Source organism: Oncorhynchus mykiss, chromosome 10 (assembly GCF_013265735.2).
Source record: "Oncorhynchus mykiss isolate Arlee chromosome 10, USDA_OmykA_1.1, whole genome shotgun sequence".
Taxonomy (NCBI): domain Eukaryota; kingdom Metazoa; phylum Chordata; class Actinopteri; order Salmoniformes; family Salmonidae; genus Oncorhynchus; species Oncorhynchus mykiss.
The window spans coordinates 73020300-73036586 of record NC_048574.1 but is presented as its reverse complement, the minus strand read 5'-3'; the positions used below and the strand labels follow the sequence as shown (position 1 = coordinate 73036586).

At 45.5% G+C, this 16287-nt stretch overlaps 17 non-coding genes across 17 annotated transcripts; all 17 read left to right on the top strand.

The window, feature by feature from the left end:
* Positions 1–587: 587 nt before the first annotated feature.
* trnae-cuc lies at positions 588–659 on the top strand. The gene has a single exon. It is a non-coding gene; the product is annotated as a tRNA-Glu (tRNA).
* A 1483-nt stretch (positions 660–2142) lies between these two features.
* Positions 2143–2214, top strand: trnae-cuc. Its single transcript has one exon. It is a non-coding gene; the product is annotated as a tRNA-Glu (tRNA).
* Positions 2215–3366: 1152 nt separating this feature from the next.
* Positions 3367–3438, top strand: trnae-cuc. Its single transcript has one exon. It is a non-coding gene; the product is annotated as a tRNA-Glu (tRNA).
* Positions 3439–3547: 109 nt separating this feature from the next.
* Positions 3548–3619, top strand: trnae-cuc. Its single transcript has one exon. It is a non-coding gene; the product is annotated as a tRNA-Glu (tRNA).
* A 109-nt stretch (positions 3620–3728) lies between these two features.
* On the top strand, positions 3729–3800 carry trnae-cuc. Its single transcript has one exon. It is a non-coding gene; the product is annotated as a tRNA-Glu (tRNA).
* Positions 3801–4770: 970 nt separating this feature from the next.
* Positions 4771–4842, top strand: trnae-cuc. Its single transcript has one exon. It is a non-coding gene; the product is annotated as a tRNA-Glu (tRNA).
* Positions 4843–4951: 109 nt separating this feature from the next.
* On the top strand, positions 4952–5023 carry trnae-cuc. Its single transcript has one exon. It is a non-coding gene; the product is annotated as a tRNA-Glu (tRNA).
* Positions 5024–6132: 1109 nt separating this feature from the next.
* On the top strand, positions 6133–6204 carry trnae-cuc. Its single transcript has one exon. It is a non-coding gene; the product is annotated as a tRNA-Glu (tRNA).
* A 970-nt stretch (positions 6205–7174) lies between these two features.
* trnae-cuc lies at positions 7175–7246 on the top strand. Its single transcript has one exon. It is a non-coding gene; the product is annotated as a tRNA-Glu (tRNA).
* Positions 7247–8536: 1290 nt separating this feature from the next.
* trnae-cuc lies at positions 8537–8608 on the top strand. The gene has a single exon. It is a non-coding gene; the product is annotated as a tRNA-Glu (tRNA).
* A 970-nt stretch (positions 8609–9578) lies between these two features.
* Positions 9579–9650, top strand: trnae-cuc. The gene has a single exon. It is a non-coding gene; the product is annotated as a tRNA-Glu (tRNA).
* A 971-nt stretch (positions 9651–10621) lies between these two features.
* Positions 10622–10693, top strand: trnae-cuc. The gene has a single exon. It is a non-coding gene; the product is annotated as a tRNA-Glu (tRNA).
* A 970-nt stretch (positions 10694–11663) lies between these two features.
* Positions 11664–11735, top strand: trnae-cuc. Its single transcript has one exon. It is a non-coding gene; the product is annotated as a tRNA-Glu (tRNA).
* Positions 11736–12706: 971 nt separating this feature from the next.
* Positions 12707–12778, top strand: trnae-cuc. The gene has a single exon. It is a non-coding gene; the product is annotated as a tRNA-Glu (tRNA).
* Positions 12779–13749: 971 nt separating this feature from the next.
* On the top strand, positions 13750–13821 carry trnae-cuc. The gene has a single exon. It is a non-coding gene; the product is annotated as a tRNA-Glu (tRNA).
* Positions 13822–14792: 971 nt separating this feature from the next.
* trnae-cuc lies at positions 14793–14864 on the top strand. The gene has a single exon. It is a non-coding gene; the product is annotated as a tRNA-Glu (tRNA).
* A 971-nt stretch (positions 14865–15835) lies between these two features.
* Positions 15836–15907, top strand: trnae-cuc. Its single transcript has one exon. It is a non-coding gene; the product is annotated as a tRNA-Glu (tRNA).
* The last annotated feature ends 380 nt before the right edge of the window (positions 15908–16287 follow it).

The window sequence follows — 16287 nt, the reverse complement described above, 5'->3', positions numbered from 1 at the left end:
CGTGGTCCCATGGTGTTTATACTTGCGTACTATTGTTTCTACAGATGAGCGAGGTACCTTCAGGCGTTTGGAAATTGCTCCCAAGGATGAACCAGATTTGTGGAGGTCTACATTTTTTTTCTGAGGTCTTGGCTGATTTCCTTTGGTTTTCCCATGGAGTCAAGCAAAGAGGCACTGAGTTTGAAGGTAGGCCTTGAAATACATCTACAGGTACACCTCCAATTGACTCAAAGGATGTCAATTAGCCTATCAGAAGCTTCTAAAGCCATGACATCATTTTCGGGAATTTTCCAAACTGTTTAAAGGCACAGCCAACTTAGTGTATGTAAACTTCTGACCCACTGGATTTGTGATACACTGAATTATAAGTGAAATAATCGGTCTGTAAACAATTGTTGGAAAAATTACTTGTGTCATGCACAAAGTAGATGTCCTAACCGACTGCCAAAACTATAGTTTGTTAACAAGAAATGTGTGGAGGGGTTGACAAACAGGTTTTAATGACTCCAGCCTAAGTGGATGGAAACTTACGACTTCAACTGTATGTACCAGCTCACACTGGGAACCGATTTTCACTCTAGTACCCTTCCCTGGTGGTCTAGTGGTTAGGATTCGGCGCTCTCACCGCCGCAGCCCGGGTTCGATTCCCGGTCAGGGAAATAGTCTATGCTCCTTGTTTACTTGTGCAACCTGTCACTATGAATTTAGTAGGTTGTTGCACATATGTACCAATTCAAATTGCAAACTGATTTGCCCTGCAGTGTCCTTCCCAGGTGTTCTAGTGGTGCACCAGACCCTCCTGCAGCAAAGCACCCCCAACATGATGCTGTGCTTCACGGTTGGGATATGTTCTTTGGCTTGCGAGCCCTTTTCGATATAGGACTCGTTTGCCTGTGGATATAGACCATTTTGTACCTGTTTCCTCCAGCATCTGTAGTTCTGGGATGGATTTGCACTTTTCGACCCAAAGTACGTTCATCTCTAGGAGACAGAACGCGTCTCCTTCCTGAGCGGTATGACGCCTGCGTGGTCCCATGGTGTTTATACTTGCGTACTATTGTTTCTACAGATGAGCGAGGTACCTTCAGGCGTTTGGAAATTGCTCCCAAGGATGAACCAGATTTGTGGAGGTCTACATTTTTTTTCTGAGGTCTTGGCTGATTTCCTTTGGTTTTCCCATGGAGTCAAGCAAAGAGGCACTGAGTTTGAAGGTAGGCCTTGAAATACATCTACAGGTACACCTCCAATTGATTTGCCCTGCAGTGTCCTTCCCAGGTGTTCTAGTGGTGCACCAGACCCTCCTGCAGCAAAGCACCCCCAACATGATGCTGTGCTTCACGGTTGGGATGTGTTCTTTGGCTTGCGAGCCCTTTTCGATATAGGACTCGTTTGCCTGTGGATATAGACCATTTTGTACCTGTTTCCTCCAGCATCTTCACAAGGTCCTGGGAGGTGAAGGTGCTGTAGTTCTGGGATGGATTTGCACTTTTCGACCCAAAGTACGTTCATCTCTAGGAGACAGAACGCGTCTCCTTCCTGAGCGGTATGACGCCTGCGTGGTCCCATGGTGTTTATACTTGCGTACTATTGTTTCTACAGATGAGCGAGGTACCTTCAGGCGTTTGGAAATTGCTCCCAAGGATGAACCAGATTTGTGGAGGTCTACATTTTTTTTCTGAGGTCTTGGCTGATTTCCTTTGGTTTTCCCATGGAGTCAAGCAAAGAGGCACTGAGTTTGAAGGTAGGCCTTGAAATACATCTACAGGTACACCTCCAATTGACTCAAAGGATGTCAATTAGCCTATCAGAAGCTTCTAAAGCCATGACATCATTTTCGGGAATTTTCCAAACTGTTTAAAGGCACAGCCAACTTAGTGTATGTAAACTTCTGACCCACTGGATTTGTGATACACTGAATTATAAGTGAAATAATCGGTCTGTAAACAATTGTTGGAAAAATTACTTGTGTCATGCACAAAGTAGATGTCCTAACCGACTGCCAAAACTATAGTTTGTTAACAAGAAATGTGTGGAGGGGTTGACAAACAGGTTTTAATGACTCCAGCCTAAGTGGATGGAAACTTACGACTTCAACTGTATGTACCAGCTCACACTGGGAACCGATTTTCACTCTAGTACCCTTCCCTGGTGGTCTAGTGGTTAGGATTCGGCGCTCTCACCGCCGCGGCCTGGGTTCGATTCCCGGTCAGGGAACTACTCTTTTGCTACATGTTTACTTGTGCAACCTGTCACTATGAATATGGAAGGTTATCGCACATATGTACCAGCTCACACTGGGAACCGATTTGCATTCTAGTACCCTTCACTGGTGGTCTAGTGGTTAGGATTCGGCGCTCTCGCGGCCCGGGTTCGATTCCCGGTAAAGGAAATAGTCTATAGTCTATGCTCCTTGTTTAGTTGTGCATCCTGTCACTATGAATTTAGTAGGTTGTTGCACATATGTACCACTTCAAATTGCAAACTGATTTGCCCTGCAGTGTCCTTCCCAGGTGTTCTAGTGGTGCACCAGACCCTCCTGCAGCAAAGCACCCCCAACATGATGCTGTGCTTCACGGTTGGGATGTGTTCTTTGGCTTGCGAGCCCTTTTCGATATAGGACTCGTTTGCCTGTTGATATAGACCATTTTGTACCTGTTTCCTCCAGCATCTTCACAAGGTCCTTTGCTGTAGTTCTGGGATGGATTTGCACTTTTCGACCCAAAGTACGTTCATCTGTAGGAGACAGAACGCGTCTCCTTCCTGAGCGGTATGACGCCTGCGTGGTCCCATGGTGTTTATACTTGCGTACTATTGTTTCTACAGATGAGCGAGGTACCTTCAGGCGTTTGGAAATTGCTCCCAAGGATGAACCAGATTTGTGGAGGTCTACATTTTTTTTCTGAGGTCTTGGCTGATTTCCTTTGGTTTTCCCATGGAGTCAAGCAAAGAGACACTGAGTTTGAAGGTAGGCCTTGAAATACATCTACAGGTACACCTCCAATTGACTCAAAGGATGTCAATTAGCCTATCAGAAGCTTCTAAAGCCATGACATCATTTTCGGGAATTTTCCAAACTGTTTAAAGGCACAGCCAACTTAGTGTATGTAAACTTCTGACCCACTGGATTTGTGATACACTGAATTATAAGTTAAATAATCGGTCTGTAAACAATTGTTGGAAAAATTACTTGTGTCATGCACAAAGTAGATGTCCTAACCGACTGCCAAAACTATAGTTTGTTAACAAGAAATGTGTGGAGGGGTTGACAAACAGGTTTTAATGACTCCAGCCTAAGTGGATGGAAACTTACGACTTCAACTGTATGTACCAGCTCACACTGGGAACCGATTTTCACTCTAGTACCCTTCCCTGGTGGTCTAGTGGTTAGGATTCGCCGCTCTCAACGCCACGGCCCGGGTTCGATTCCCGGTCAGGGAACTACTCTTTTGCTACATGTTTACTTGTGCAACCTGTCACTATGAATATGAAAGGTTATCGCACATATGTACCAGCTCACACTGGGAACCGATTTGCACTCTAGTACCCTTCCCTGGTGGTCTAGTGGTTAGGATTCGGCGCTCTCACCGCCGCGGCCCGGGTTCGATTCCCGGTCAGGGAACTACTCTTTTGCTACATGTTTACTTGTGCAACCTGTCACTATGAATATGGAAGGTTATCGCACATATGTACCAGCTCACACTGTGAACCGATTTGCACTCTAGTACCCTTCCCTGGTGGTCTAGTGGTTAGGATTTGGTGCTCTCACCGCCGCGGCCCGGGTTCGATTCCCGGTAAAGGAAATAGTCTATGCTCCTTGTTTAGTTGTGCATCCTGTCACTATGAATTTAGTAGGTTGTTGCACATATGTACCACTTCAAATTGCAAACTGATTTGCCCTGCAGTGTCCTTCCCAGGTGTTCTAGTGGTGCACCAGACCCTCCTGCAGCAAATCACCCCCAACATGATGCTGTGCTTCACGGTTGGGATGTGTTCTTTGGCTTGCGAGCCCTTTTCGATATAGGACTCGTTTGCCTGTTGATATAGACCATTTTGTACCTGTTTCCTCCAGCATCTTCACAAGGTCCTTTGCTGTAGTTCTGGGATGGATTTGCACTTTTCGACCCAAAGTACGTTCATCTGTAGGAGACAGAACGCGTCTCCTTCCTGAGCGGTATGACGCCTGCGTGGTCCCATGGTGTTTATACTTGCGTACTATTGTTTCTACAGATGAGCGAGGTACCTTCAGGCGTTTGGAAATTGCTCCCAAGGATGAACCAGATTTGTGGAGGTCTACATTTTTTTTCTGAGGTCTTGGCTGATTTCCTTTGGTTTTCCCATGGAGTCAAGCAAAGAGGCACTGAGTTTGAAGGTAGGCCTTGAAATACATCTACAGGTACACCTCCAATTGACTCAAAGGATGTCAATTAGCCTATCAGAAGCTTCTAAAGCCATGACATCATTTTCGGGAATTTTCCAAACTGTTTAAAGGCACAGCCAACTTAGTGTATGTAAACTTCTGACCCACTGGATTTGTGATACACTGAATTATAAGTGAAATAATCGGTCTGTAAACAATTGTTGGAAAAATTACTTGTGTCATGCACAAAGTAGATGTCCTAACCGACTGCCAAAACTATAGTTTGTTAACAAGAAATGTGTGGAGGGGTTGACAAACAGGTTTTAATGACTCCAGCCTAAGTGGATGGAAACTTACGACTTCAACTGTATGTACCAGCTCACACTGGGAACCGATTTTCACTCTAGTACCCTTCCCTGGTGGTCTAGTGGTTAGGATTCGGCGCTCTCACCGCCGTGGCCCGGGTTCGATTTCCGGTCAGGGAACTACTCTTTTGCTACATGTTTACTTGTGCAACCTGTCACTATGAATATGGAAGGTTATCGCACATATGTACCAGCTCACACTGGGAACCGATTTGCACTCTAGTACCCTTCCCTGGTGGTCTAGTGGTTAGGATTCTGCGCTCTCACCGCCGCGGCCCAGGTTCGATTCCCGGTCAGGGAACTACTCTTTTGCTACATGTTTACTTGTGCAACCTGTCACTATGAATATGGAAGGTTATCGCACATATGTACCAGCTCACACTGGGAACCGATTTGCACTCTAGTACCCTTCCCTGGTGGTCTAGTGGTTAGGATTCGGCGCTCTCACTGCCGCGGCCCGGGTTCGATTCCCGGTAAAGGAAATAGTCTATGCTCCTTGTTTAGTTGTGCATCCTGTCACTATGAATTTAGTAGGTTGTTGCACATATGTACCACTTCAAATTTCACTTCACTGACCCTCTTGCAGCAAAGCACCCCCAACATGATGCTGTGCTTCACGGTTGGGATGTGTTCTTTGGCTTGCGAGCCCTTTTCGATATAGGACTCGTTTGCCTGTGGATATAGACCATTTTGTACCTGTTTCCTCCAGCATCTTCACAAGGTCCTTTGCTGTAGTTCTGGGATGGATTTGCACTTTTTGACCCAAAGTACGTTCATCTCTAGGAGACAGAACGCGTCTCCTTCCTGAGCGGTATGACGCCTGCGTGGTCCCATGGTGTTTATACTTGCGTACTATTGTTTCTACAGATGAGCGAGGTACCTTCAGGCGTTTGGAAATTGCTCCCAAGGATGAACCAGATTTGTGGAGGTCTACATTTTTTTTCTGAGGTCTTGGCTGATTTCCTTTGGTTTTCCCATGGAGTCAAGCAAAGAGGCACTGAGTTTGAAGGTAGGCCTTGAAATACATCTACAGGTACACCTCCAATTGACTCAAAGGATGTCAATTAGCCTATCAGAAGCTTCTAAAGCCATGACATCATTTTCGGGAATTTTCCAAACTGTTTAAAGGCACAGCCAACTTAGTGTATGTAAACTTCTGACCCACTGGATTTGTGATACACTGAATTATAAGTGAAATAATCGGTCTGTAAACAATTGTTGGAAAAATTACTTGTGTCATGCACAAAGTAGATGTCCTAACCGACTGCCAAAACTATAGTTTGTTAACAAGAAATGTGTGGAGGGGTTGACAAACAGGTTTTAATGACTCCAGCCTAAGTGGATGGAAACTTACGACTTCAACTGTATGTACCAGCTCACACTGGGAACCGATTTTCACTCTAGTACCCTTCCCTGGTGGTTTAGTGGTTAGGATTCGGCGCTCTCACCGCCGCGGCCCGGGTTCGATTCCCGGTCAGGGAAATAGTCTATGCTCCTTGTTTACTTGTGCAACCTGTCACTATGAATTTAGTAGGTTGTTGCACATATGTACCACTTCAAATTGCAAACTGATTGGCCCTGCAGTGTCCTTCCCAGGTGTTCTAGTGGTGCACCAGACCCTCCTGCAGCAAAGCACCCCCAACATTATGCTGTGCTTCACGGTTGGGATGTGTTCTTTGGCTTGCGAGCCCTTTTCGATATAGGACTCGTTTGCCTGTGGATATAGACCATTTTGTACCTGTTTCCTCCAGCATCTTCACAAGGTCCTTTGCTGTAGTTCTGGGATGGATTTGCACTTTTCGACCCAAAGTACGTTCATCTCTAGGAGACAGAACGCGTCTCCTTCCTGAGCGGTATGACGCCTGCGTGGTCCCATGGTGTTTATACTTGCGTACTATTGTTTCTACAGATGAGCGAGGTACCTTCAGGCGTTTGGAAATTGCTCCCAAGGATGAACCAGATTTGTGGAGGTCTACATTTTTTTTCTGAGGTCTTGGCTGATTTCCTTTGGTTTTCCCATGGAGTCAAGCAAAGAGGCACTGAGTTTGAAGGTAGGCCTTGAAATACATCTACAGGTACACCTCCAATTGACTCAAAGGATGTCAATTAGCCTATCAGAAGCTTCTAAAGCCATGACATCATTTTCGGGAATTTTCCAAACTGTTTAAAGGCACAGCCAACTTAGTGTATGTAAACTTCTGACCCACTGGATTTGTGATACACTGAATTATAAGTGAAATAATCGGTCTGTAAACAATTGTTGGAAAAATTACTTGTGTCATGCACAAAGTAGATGTCCTAACCGACTGCCAAAACTATAGTTTGTTAACAAGAAATGTGTGGAGGGGTTGACAAACAGGTTTTAATGACTCCAGCCTAAGTGGATGGAAACTTACGACTTCAACTGTATGTACCAGCTCACACTGGGAACCGATTTTCACTCTAGTACCCTTCCCTGGTGGTCTAGTGGTTAGGATTCGGCGCTCTCACCGCCGCGGCCTGGGTTCGATTCCCGGTCAGGGAACTACTCTTTTGCTACATGTTTACTTGTGCAACCTGTCACTATGAATATGGAAGGTTATCGCACATATGTACCAGCTCACACTGGGAACCGATTTGCATTCTAGTACCCTTCACTGGTGGTCTAGTGGTTAGGATTCTGCGCTCTCACCGCCGCGGCCCAGGTTCGATTCCCGGTCAGGGAACTACTCTTTTGCTACATGTTTACTTGTGCAACCTGTCACTATGAATATGGAAGGTTATCGCACATATGTACCAGCTCACACTGGGAACCGATTTGCACTCTAGTACCCTTCCCTGGTGGTCTAGTGGTTAGGATTCGGCGCTCTCACTGCCGCGGCCCGGGTTCGATTCCCGGTAAAGGAAATAGTCTATGCTCCTTGTTTAGTTGTGCATCCTGTCACTATGAATTTAGTAGGTTGTTGCACATATGTACCACTTCAAATTTCACTTCACTGACCCTCTTGCAGCAAAGCACCCCCAACATGATGCTGTGCTTCACGGTTGGGATGTGTTCTTTGGCTTGCGAGCCCTTTTCGATATAGGACTCGTTTGCCTGTGGATATAGACCATTTTGTACCTGTTTCCTCCAGCATCTTCACAAGGTCCTTTGCTGTAGTTCTGGGATGGATTTGCACTTTTTGACCCAAAGTACGTTCATCTCTAGGAGACAGAACGCGTCTCCTTCCTGAGCGGTATGACGCCTGCGTGGTCCCATGGTGTTTATACTTGCGTACTATTGTTTCTACAGATGAGCGAGGTACCTTCAGGCGTTTGGAAATTGCTCCCAAGGATGAACCAGATTTGTGGAGGTCTACATTTTTTTTCTGAGGTCTTGGCTGATTTCCTTTGGTTTTCCCATGGAGTCAAGCAAAGAGGCACTGAGTTTGAAGGTAGGCCTTGAAATACATCTACAGGTACACCTCCAATTGACTCAAAGGATGTCAATTAGCCTATCAGAAGCTTCTAAAGCCATGACATCATTTTCGGGAATTTTCCAAACTGTTTAAAGGCACAGCCAACTTAGTGTATGTAAACTTCTGACCCACTGGATTTGTGATACACTGAATTATAAGTGAAATAATCGGTCTGTAAACAATTGTTGGAAAAATTACTTGTGTCATGCACAAAGTAGATGTCCTAACCGACTGCCAAAACTATAGTTTGTTAACAAGAAATGTGTGGAGGGGTTGACAAACAGGTTTTAATGACTCCAGCCTAAGTGGATGGAAACTTACGACTTCAACTGTATGTACCAGCTCACACTGGGAACCGATTTTCACTCTAGTACCCTTCCCTGGTGGTTTAGTGGTTAGGATTCGGCGCTCTCACCGCCGCGGCCCGGGTTCGATTCCCGGTCAGGGAAATAGTCTATGCTCCTTGTTTACTTGTGCAACCTGTCACTATGAATTTAGTAGGTTGTTGCACATATGTACCACTTCAAATTGCAAACTGATTGGCCCTGCAGTGTCCTTCCCAGGTGTTCTAGTGGTGCACCAGACCCTCCTGCAGCAAAGCACCCCCAACATTATGCTGTGCTTCACGGTTGGGATGTGTTCTTTGGCTTGCGAGCCCTTTTCGATATAGGACTCGTTTGCCTGTGGATATAGACCATTTTGTACCTGTTTCCTCCAGCATCTTCACAAGGTCCTTTGCTGTAGTTCTGGGATGGATTTGCACTTTTCGACCCAAAGTACGTTCATCTCTAGGAGACAGAACGCGTCTCCTTCCTGAGCGGTATGACGCCTGCGTGGTCCCATGGTGTTTATACTTGCGTACTATTGTTTCTACAGATGAGCGAGGTACCTTCAGGCGTTTGGAAATTGCTCCCAAGGATGAACCAGATTTGTGGAGGTCTACATTTTTTTTCTGAGGTCTTGGCTGATTTCCTTTGGTTTTCCCATGGAGTCAAGCAAAGAGGCACTGAGTTTGAAGGTAGGCCTTGAAATACATCTACAGGTACACCTCCAATTGACTCAAAGGATGTCAATTAGCCTATCAGAAGCTTCTAAAGCCATGACATCATTTTCGGGAATTTTCCAAACTGTTTAAAGGCACAGCCAACTTAGTGTATGTAAACTTCTGACCCACTGGATTTGTGATACACTGAATTATAAGTGAAATAATCGGTCTGTAAACAATTGTTGGAAAAATTACTTGTGTCATGCACAAAGTAGATGTCCTAACCGACTGCCAAAACTATAGTTTGTTAACAAGAAATGTGTGGAGGGGTTGACAAACAGGTTTTAATGACTCCAGCCTAAGTGGATGGAAACTTACGACTTCAACTGTATGTACCAGCTCACACTGGGAACCGATTTTCACTCTAGTACCCTTCCCTGGTGGTCTAGTGGTTAGGATTCGGCGCTCTCACCGCCGCGGCCCGGGTTCGATTCCCGGTCAGGGAAATAGTCTATGCTCCTTGTTTACTTGTGCAACCTTTTCACTATGAATTTAGTAGGTTGTTGCACATATGTACCACTTCAAATTGCAAACTGATTTGCCCTGCAGTGTCCTTCCCAGGTGTTCTAGTGGTGCACCAGACCCTCCTGCAGCAAAGCACCCCCAACATGATGCTGTGCTTCACGGTTGGGATGTGTTCTTTGGCTTGCGAGCCCTTTTCGATACAGGACTCGTTTGCCTGTGGATATAGACCATTTTGTACCTGTTTCCTCCAGCATCTTCACAAGGTCCTTTGCTGTAGTTCTGGGATGGATTTGCACTTTTCGACCCAAAGTACGTTCATCTCTAGGAGACAGAACGCGTCTCCTTCCTGAGCGGTATGACGCCTGCGTGGTCCCATGGTGTTTATACTTGCGTACTATTGTTTCTACAGATGAGCGAGGTACCTTCAGGCGTTTGGAAATTGCTCCCAAGGATGAACCAGATTTGTGGAGGTCTACATTTTTTTTCTGAGGTCTTGGCTGATTTCCTTTGGTTTTCCCATGGAGTCAAGCAAAGAGGCACTGAGTTTGAAGGTAGGCCTTGAAATACATCTACAGGTACACCTCCAATTGACTCAAAGGATGTCAATTAGCCTATCAGAAGCTTCTAAAGCCATGACATCATTTTCGGGAATTTTCCAAACTGTTTAAAGGCACAGCCAACTTAGTGTATGTAAACTTCTGACCCACTGGATTTGTGATACACTGAATTATAAGTGAAATAATCGGTCTGTAAACAATTGTTGGAAAAATTACTTGTGTCATGCACAAAGTAGATGTCCTAACCGACTGCCAAAACTATAGTTTGTTAACAAGAAATGTGTGGAGGGGTTGACAAACAGGTTTTAATGACTCCAGCCTAAGTGGATGGAAACTTACGACTTCAACTGTATGTACCAGCTCACACTGGGAACCGATTTTCACTCTAGTACCCTTCCCTGGTGGTTTAGTGGTTAGGATTCGGCGCTCTCACCGCCGCGGCCCGGGTTCGATTCCCGGTCAGGGAAATAGTCTATGCTCCTTGTTTACTTGTGCAACCTGTCACTATGAATTTAGTAGGTTGTTGCACATATGTACCACTTCAAATTGCAAACTGATTGGCCCTGCAGTGTCCTTCCCAGGTGTTCTAGTGGTGCACCAGACCCTCCTGCAGCAAAGCACCCCCAACATTATGCTGTGCTTCACGGTTGGGATGTGTTCTTTGGCTTGCGAGCCCTTTTCGATATAGGACTCGTTTGCCTGTGGATATAGACCATTTTGTACCTGTTTCCTCCAGCATCTTCACAAGGTCCTTTGCTGTAGTTCTGGGATGGATTTGCACTTTTCGACCCAAAGTACGTTCATCTCTAGGAGACAGAACGCGTCTCCTTCCTGAGCGGTATGACGCCTGCGTGGTCCCATGGTGTTTATACTTGCGTACTATTGTTTCTACAGATGAGCGAGGTACCTTCAGGCGTTTGGAAATTGCTCCCAAGGATGAACCAGATTTGTGGAGGTCTACATTTTTTTTCTGAGGTCTTGGCTGATTTCCTTTGGTTTTCCCATGGAGTCAAGCAAAGAGGCACTGAGTTTGAAGGTAGGCCTTGAAATACATCTACAGGTACACCTCCAATTGACTCAAAGGATGTCAATTAGCCTATCAGAAGCTTCTAAAGCCATGACATCATTTTCGGGAATTTTCCAAACTGTTTAAAGGCACAGCCAACTTAGTGTATGTAAACTTCTGACCCACTGGATTTGTGATACACTGAATTATAAGTGAAATAATCGGTCTGTAAACAATTGTTGGAAAAATTACTTGTGTCATGCACAAAGTAGATGTCCTAACCGACTGCCAAAACTATAGTTTGTTAACAAGAAATGTGTGGAGGGGTTGACAAACAGGTTTTAATGACTCCAGCCTAAGTGGATGGAAACTTACGACTTCAACTGTATGTACCAGCTCACACTGGGAACCGATTTTCACTCTAGTACCCTTCCCTGGTGGTCTAGTGGTTAGGATTCGGCGCTCTCACCGCCGCGGCCCGGGTTCGATTCCCGGTCAGGGAAATAGTCTATGCTCCTTGTTTACTTGTGCAACCTTTTCACTATGAATTTAGTAGGTTGTTGCACATATGTACCACTTCAAATTGCAAACTGATTTGCCCTGCAGTGTCCTTCCCAGGTGTTCTAGTGGTGCACCAGACCCTCCTGCAGCAAAGCACCCCCAACATGATGCTGTGCTTCACGGTTGGGATGTGTTCTTTGGCTTGCGAGCCCTTTTCGATACAGGACTCGTTTGCCTGTGGATATAGACCATTTTGTACCTGTTTCCTCCAGCATCTTCACAAGGTCCTTTGCTGTAGTTCTGGGATGGATTTGCACTTTTCGACCCAAAGTACGTTCATCTCTAGGAGACAGAACGCGTCTCCTTCCTGAGCGGTATGACGCCTGCGTGGTCCCATGGTGTTTATACTTGCGTACTATTGTTTCTACAGATGAGCGAGGTACCTTCAGGCGTTTGGAAATTGCTCCCAAGGATGAACCAGATTTGTGGAGGTCTACATTTTTTTTCTGAGGTCTTGGCTGATTTCCTTTGGTTTTCCCATGGAGTCAAGCAAAGAGGCACTGAGTTTGAAGGTAGGCCTTGAAATACATCTACAGGTACACCTCCAATTGACTCAAAGGATGTCAATTAGCCTATCAGAAGCTTCTAAAGCCATGACATCATTTTCGGGAATTTTCCAAACTGTTTAAAGGCACAGCCAACTTAGTGTATGTAAACTTCTGACCCACTGGATTTGTGATACACTGAATTATAAGTGAAATAATCGGTCTGTAAACAATTGTTGGAAAAATTACTTGTGTCATGCACAAAGTAGATGTCCTAACCGACTGCCAAAACTATAGTTTGTTAACAAGAAATGTGTGGAGGGGTTGACAAACAGGTTTTAATGACTCCAGCCTAAGTGGATGGAAACTTACGACTTCAACTGTATGTACCAGCTCACACTGGGAACCGATTTTCACTCTAGTACCCTTCCCTGGTGGTCTAGTGGTTAGGATTCGGCGCTCTCACCGCTGCGGCCAGGGTTCGATTCCCGGTCAGGGAAATAGTCTATGCTCCTTGTTTACTTGTGCAACCTTTTCACTATGAATTTAGTAGGTTGTTGCACATATGTACCACTTCAAATTGCAAACTGATTTGCCCTGCAGTGTCCTTCCCAGGTGTTCTAGTGGTGCACCAGACCCTCCTGCAGCAAAGCACCCCCAACATGATGCTGTGCTTCACGGTTGGGATGTGTTCTTTGGCTTGCGAGCCCTTTTCGATACAGGACTCGTTTGCCTGTGGATATAGACCATTTTGTACCTGTTTCCTCCAGCATCTTCACAAGGTCCTTTGCTGTAGTTCTGGGATGGATTTGCACTTTTCGACCCAAAGTACGTTCATCTCTAGGAGACAGAACGCGTCTCCTTCCTGAGCGGTATGACGCCTGCGTGGTCCCATGGTGTTTATACTTGCGTACTATTGTTTCTACAGATGAGCGAGGTACCTTCAGGCGTTTGGAAATTGCTCCCAAGGATGAACCAGATTTGTGGAGGTCTACATTTTTTTTCTGAGGTCTTGGCTGATTTCCTTTGGTTTTCCCATGGAGTCAAGCAAAGAGGCACTGAGTTTGAAGGTAGGCCTTGAAATACATCTACAGGTACACCTCCAATTGACTCAAAGGATGTCAATTAGCCTATCAGAAGCTTCTAAAGCCATGACATCATTTTCGGGAATTTTCCAAACTGTTTAAAGGCACAGCCAACTTAGTGTATGTAAACTTCTGACCCACTGGATTTGTGATACACTGAATTATAAGTGAAATAATCGGTCTGTAAACAATTGTTGGAAAAATTACTTGTGTCATGCACAAAGTAGATGTCCTAACCGACTGCCAAAACTATAGTTTGTTAACAAGAAATGTGTGGAGGGGTTGACAAACAGGTTTTAATGACTCCAGCCTAAGTGGATGGAAACTTACGACTTCAACTGTATGTACCAGCTCACACTGGGAACCGATTTTCACTCTAGTACCCTTCCCTGGTGGTCTAGTGGTTAGGATTCGGCGCTCTCACCGCCGCGGCCCGGGTTCGATTCCCGGTCAGGGAAATAGTCTATGCTCCTTGTTTACTTGTGCAACCTTTTCACTATGAATTTAGTAGGTTGTTGCACATATGTACCACTTCAAATTGCAAACTGATTTGCCCTGCAGTGTCCTTCCCAGGTGTTCTAGTGGTGCACCAGACCCTCCTGCAGCAAAGCACCCCCAACATGATGCTGTGCTTCACGGTTGGGATGTGTTCTTTGGCTTGCGAGCCCTTTTCGATACAGGACTCGTTTGCCTGTGGATATAGACCATTTTGTACCTGTTTCCTCCAGCATCTTCACAAGGTCCTTTGCTGTAGTTCTGGGATGGATTTGCACTTTTCGACCCAAAGTACGTTCATCTCTAGGAGACAGAACGCGTCTCCTTCCTGAGCGGTATGACGCCTGCGTGGTCCCATGGTGTTTATACTTGCGTACTATTGTTTCTACAGATGAGCGAGGTACCTTCAGGCGTTTGGAAATTGCTCCCAAGGATGAACCAGATTTGTGGAGGTCTACATTTTTTTTCTGAGGTCTTGGCTGATTTCCTTTGGTTTTCCCATGGAGTCAAGCAAAGAGGCACTGAGTTTGAAGGTAGGCCTTGAAATACATCTACAGGTACACCTCCAATTGACTCAAAGGATGTCAATTAGCCTATCAGAAGCTTCTAAAGCCATGACATCATTTTCGGGAATTTTCCAAACTGTTTAAAGGCACAGCCAACTTAGTGTATGTAAACTTCTGACCCACTGGATTTGTGATACACTGAATTATAAGTGAAATAATCGGTCTGTAAACAATTGTTGGAAAAATTACTTGTGTCATGCACAAAGTAGATGTCCTAACCGACTGCCAAAACTATAGTTTGTTAACAAGAAATGTGTGGAGGGGTTGACAAACAGGTTTTAATGACTCCAGCCTAAGTGGATGGAAACTTACGACTTCAACTGTATGTACCAGCTCACACTGGGAACCGATTTTCACTCTAGTACCCTTCCCTGGTGGTCTAGTGGTTAGGATTCGGCGCTCTCACCGCTGCGGCCAGGGTTCGATTCCCGGTCAGGGAAATAGTCTATGCTCCTTGTTTACTTGTGCAACCTTTTCACTATGAATTTAGTAGGTTGTTGCACATATGTACCACTTCAAATTGCAAACTGATTTGCCCTGCAGTGTCCTTCCCAGGTGTTCTAGTGGTGCACCAGACCCTCCTGCAGCAAAGCACCCCCAACATGATGCTGTGCTTCACGGTTGGGATGTGTTCTTTGGCTTGCGAGCCCTTTTCGATACAGGACTCGTTTGCCTGTGGATATAGACCATTTTGTACCTGTTTCCTCCAGCATCTTCACAAGGTCCTTTGCTGTAGTTCTGGGATGGATTTGCACTTTTCGACCCAAAGTACGTTCATCTCTAGGAGACAGAACGCGTCTCCTTCCTGAGCGGTATGACGCCTGCGTGGTCCCATGGTGTTTATACTTGCGTACTATTGTTTCTACAGATGAGCGAGGTACCTTCAGGCGTTTGGAAATTGCTCCCAAGGATGAACCAGATTTGTGGAGGTCTACATTTTTTTTCTGAGGTCTTGGCTGATTTCCTTTGGTTTTCCCATGGAGTCAAGCAAAGAGGCACTGAGTTTGAAGGTAGGCCTTGAAATACATCTACAGGTACACCTCCAATTGACTCAAAGGATGTCAATTAGCCTATCAGAAGCTTCTAAAGCCATGACATCATTTTCGGGAATTTTCCAAACTGTTTAAAGGCACAGCCAACTTAGTGTATGTAAACTTCTGACCCACTGGATTTGTGATACACTGAATTATAAGTGAAATAATCGGTCTGTAAACAATTGTTGGAAAAATTACTTGTGTCATGCACAAAGTAGATGTCCTAACCGACTGCCAAAACTATAGTTTGTTAACAAGAAATGTGTGGAGGGGTTGACAAACAGGTTTTAATGACTCCAGCCTAAGTGGATGGAAACTTACGACTTCAACTGTATGTACCAGCTCACACTGGGAACCGATTTTCACTCTAGTACCCTTCCCTGGTGGTCTAGTGGTTAGGATTCGGCGCTCTCACCGCCGCGGCCCGGGTTCGATTCCCGGTCAGGGAAATAGTCTATGCTCCTTGTTTACTTGTGCAACCTGTCACTATGAATTTAGTAGGTTGTTGCACATATGTACCACTTCAAATTGCAAACTGATTTGCCCTGCAGTGTTCTAGTGGTGCACCAGACCCTCCTGCAGCAAAGCACCCCCAACATGATGCTGTGCTTCACGGTTGGGATGTGTTCTTTGGCTTGCGAGCCCTTTTCGATATAGGACTCGTTTGCCTGTGGATATAGACCATTTTGTACCTGTTTCCTCCAGCATCTTCACAAGGTCCTTTGCTGTAGTTCTGGGATGGATTTGCACTTTTCGACCCAAAGTACGTTCATCTCTAGGAGACAGAACGCGTCTCCTTCCTGAGCGGTATGACGCCTGCGTGGTCCCA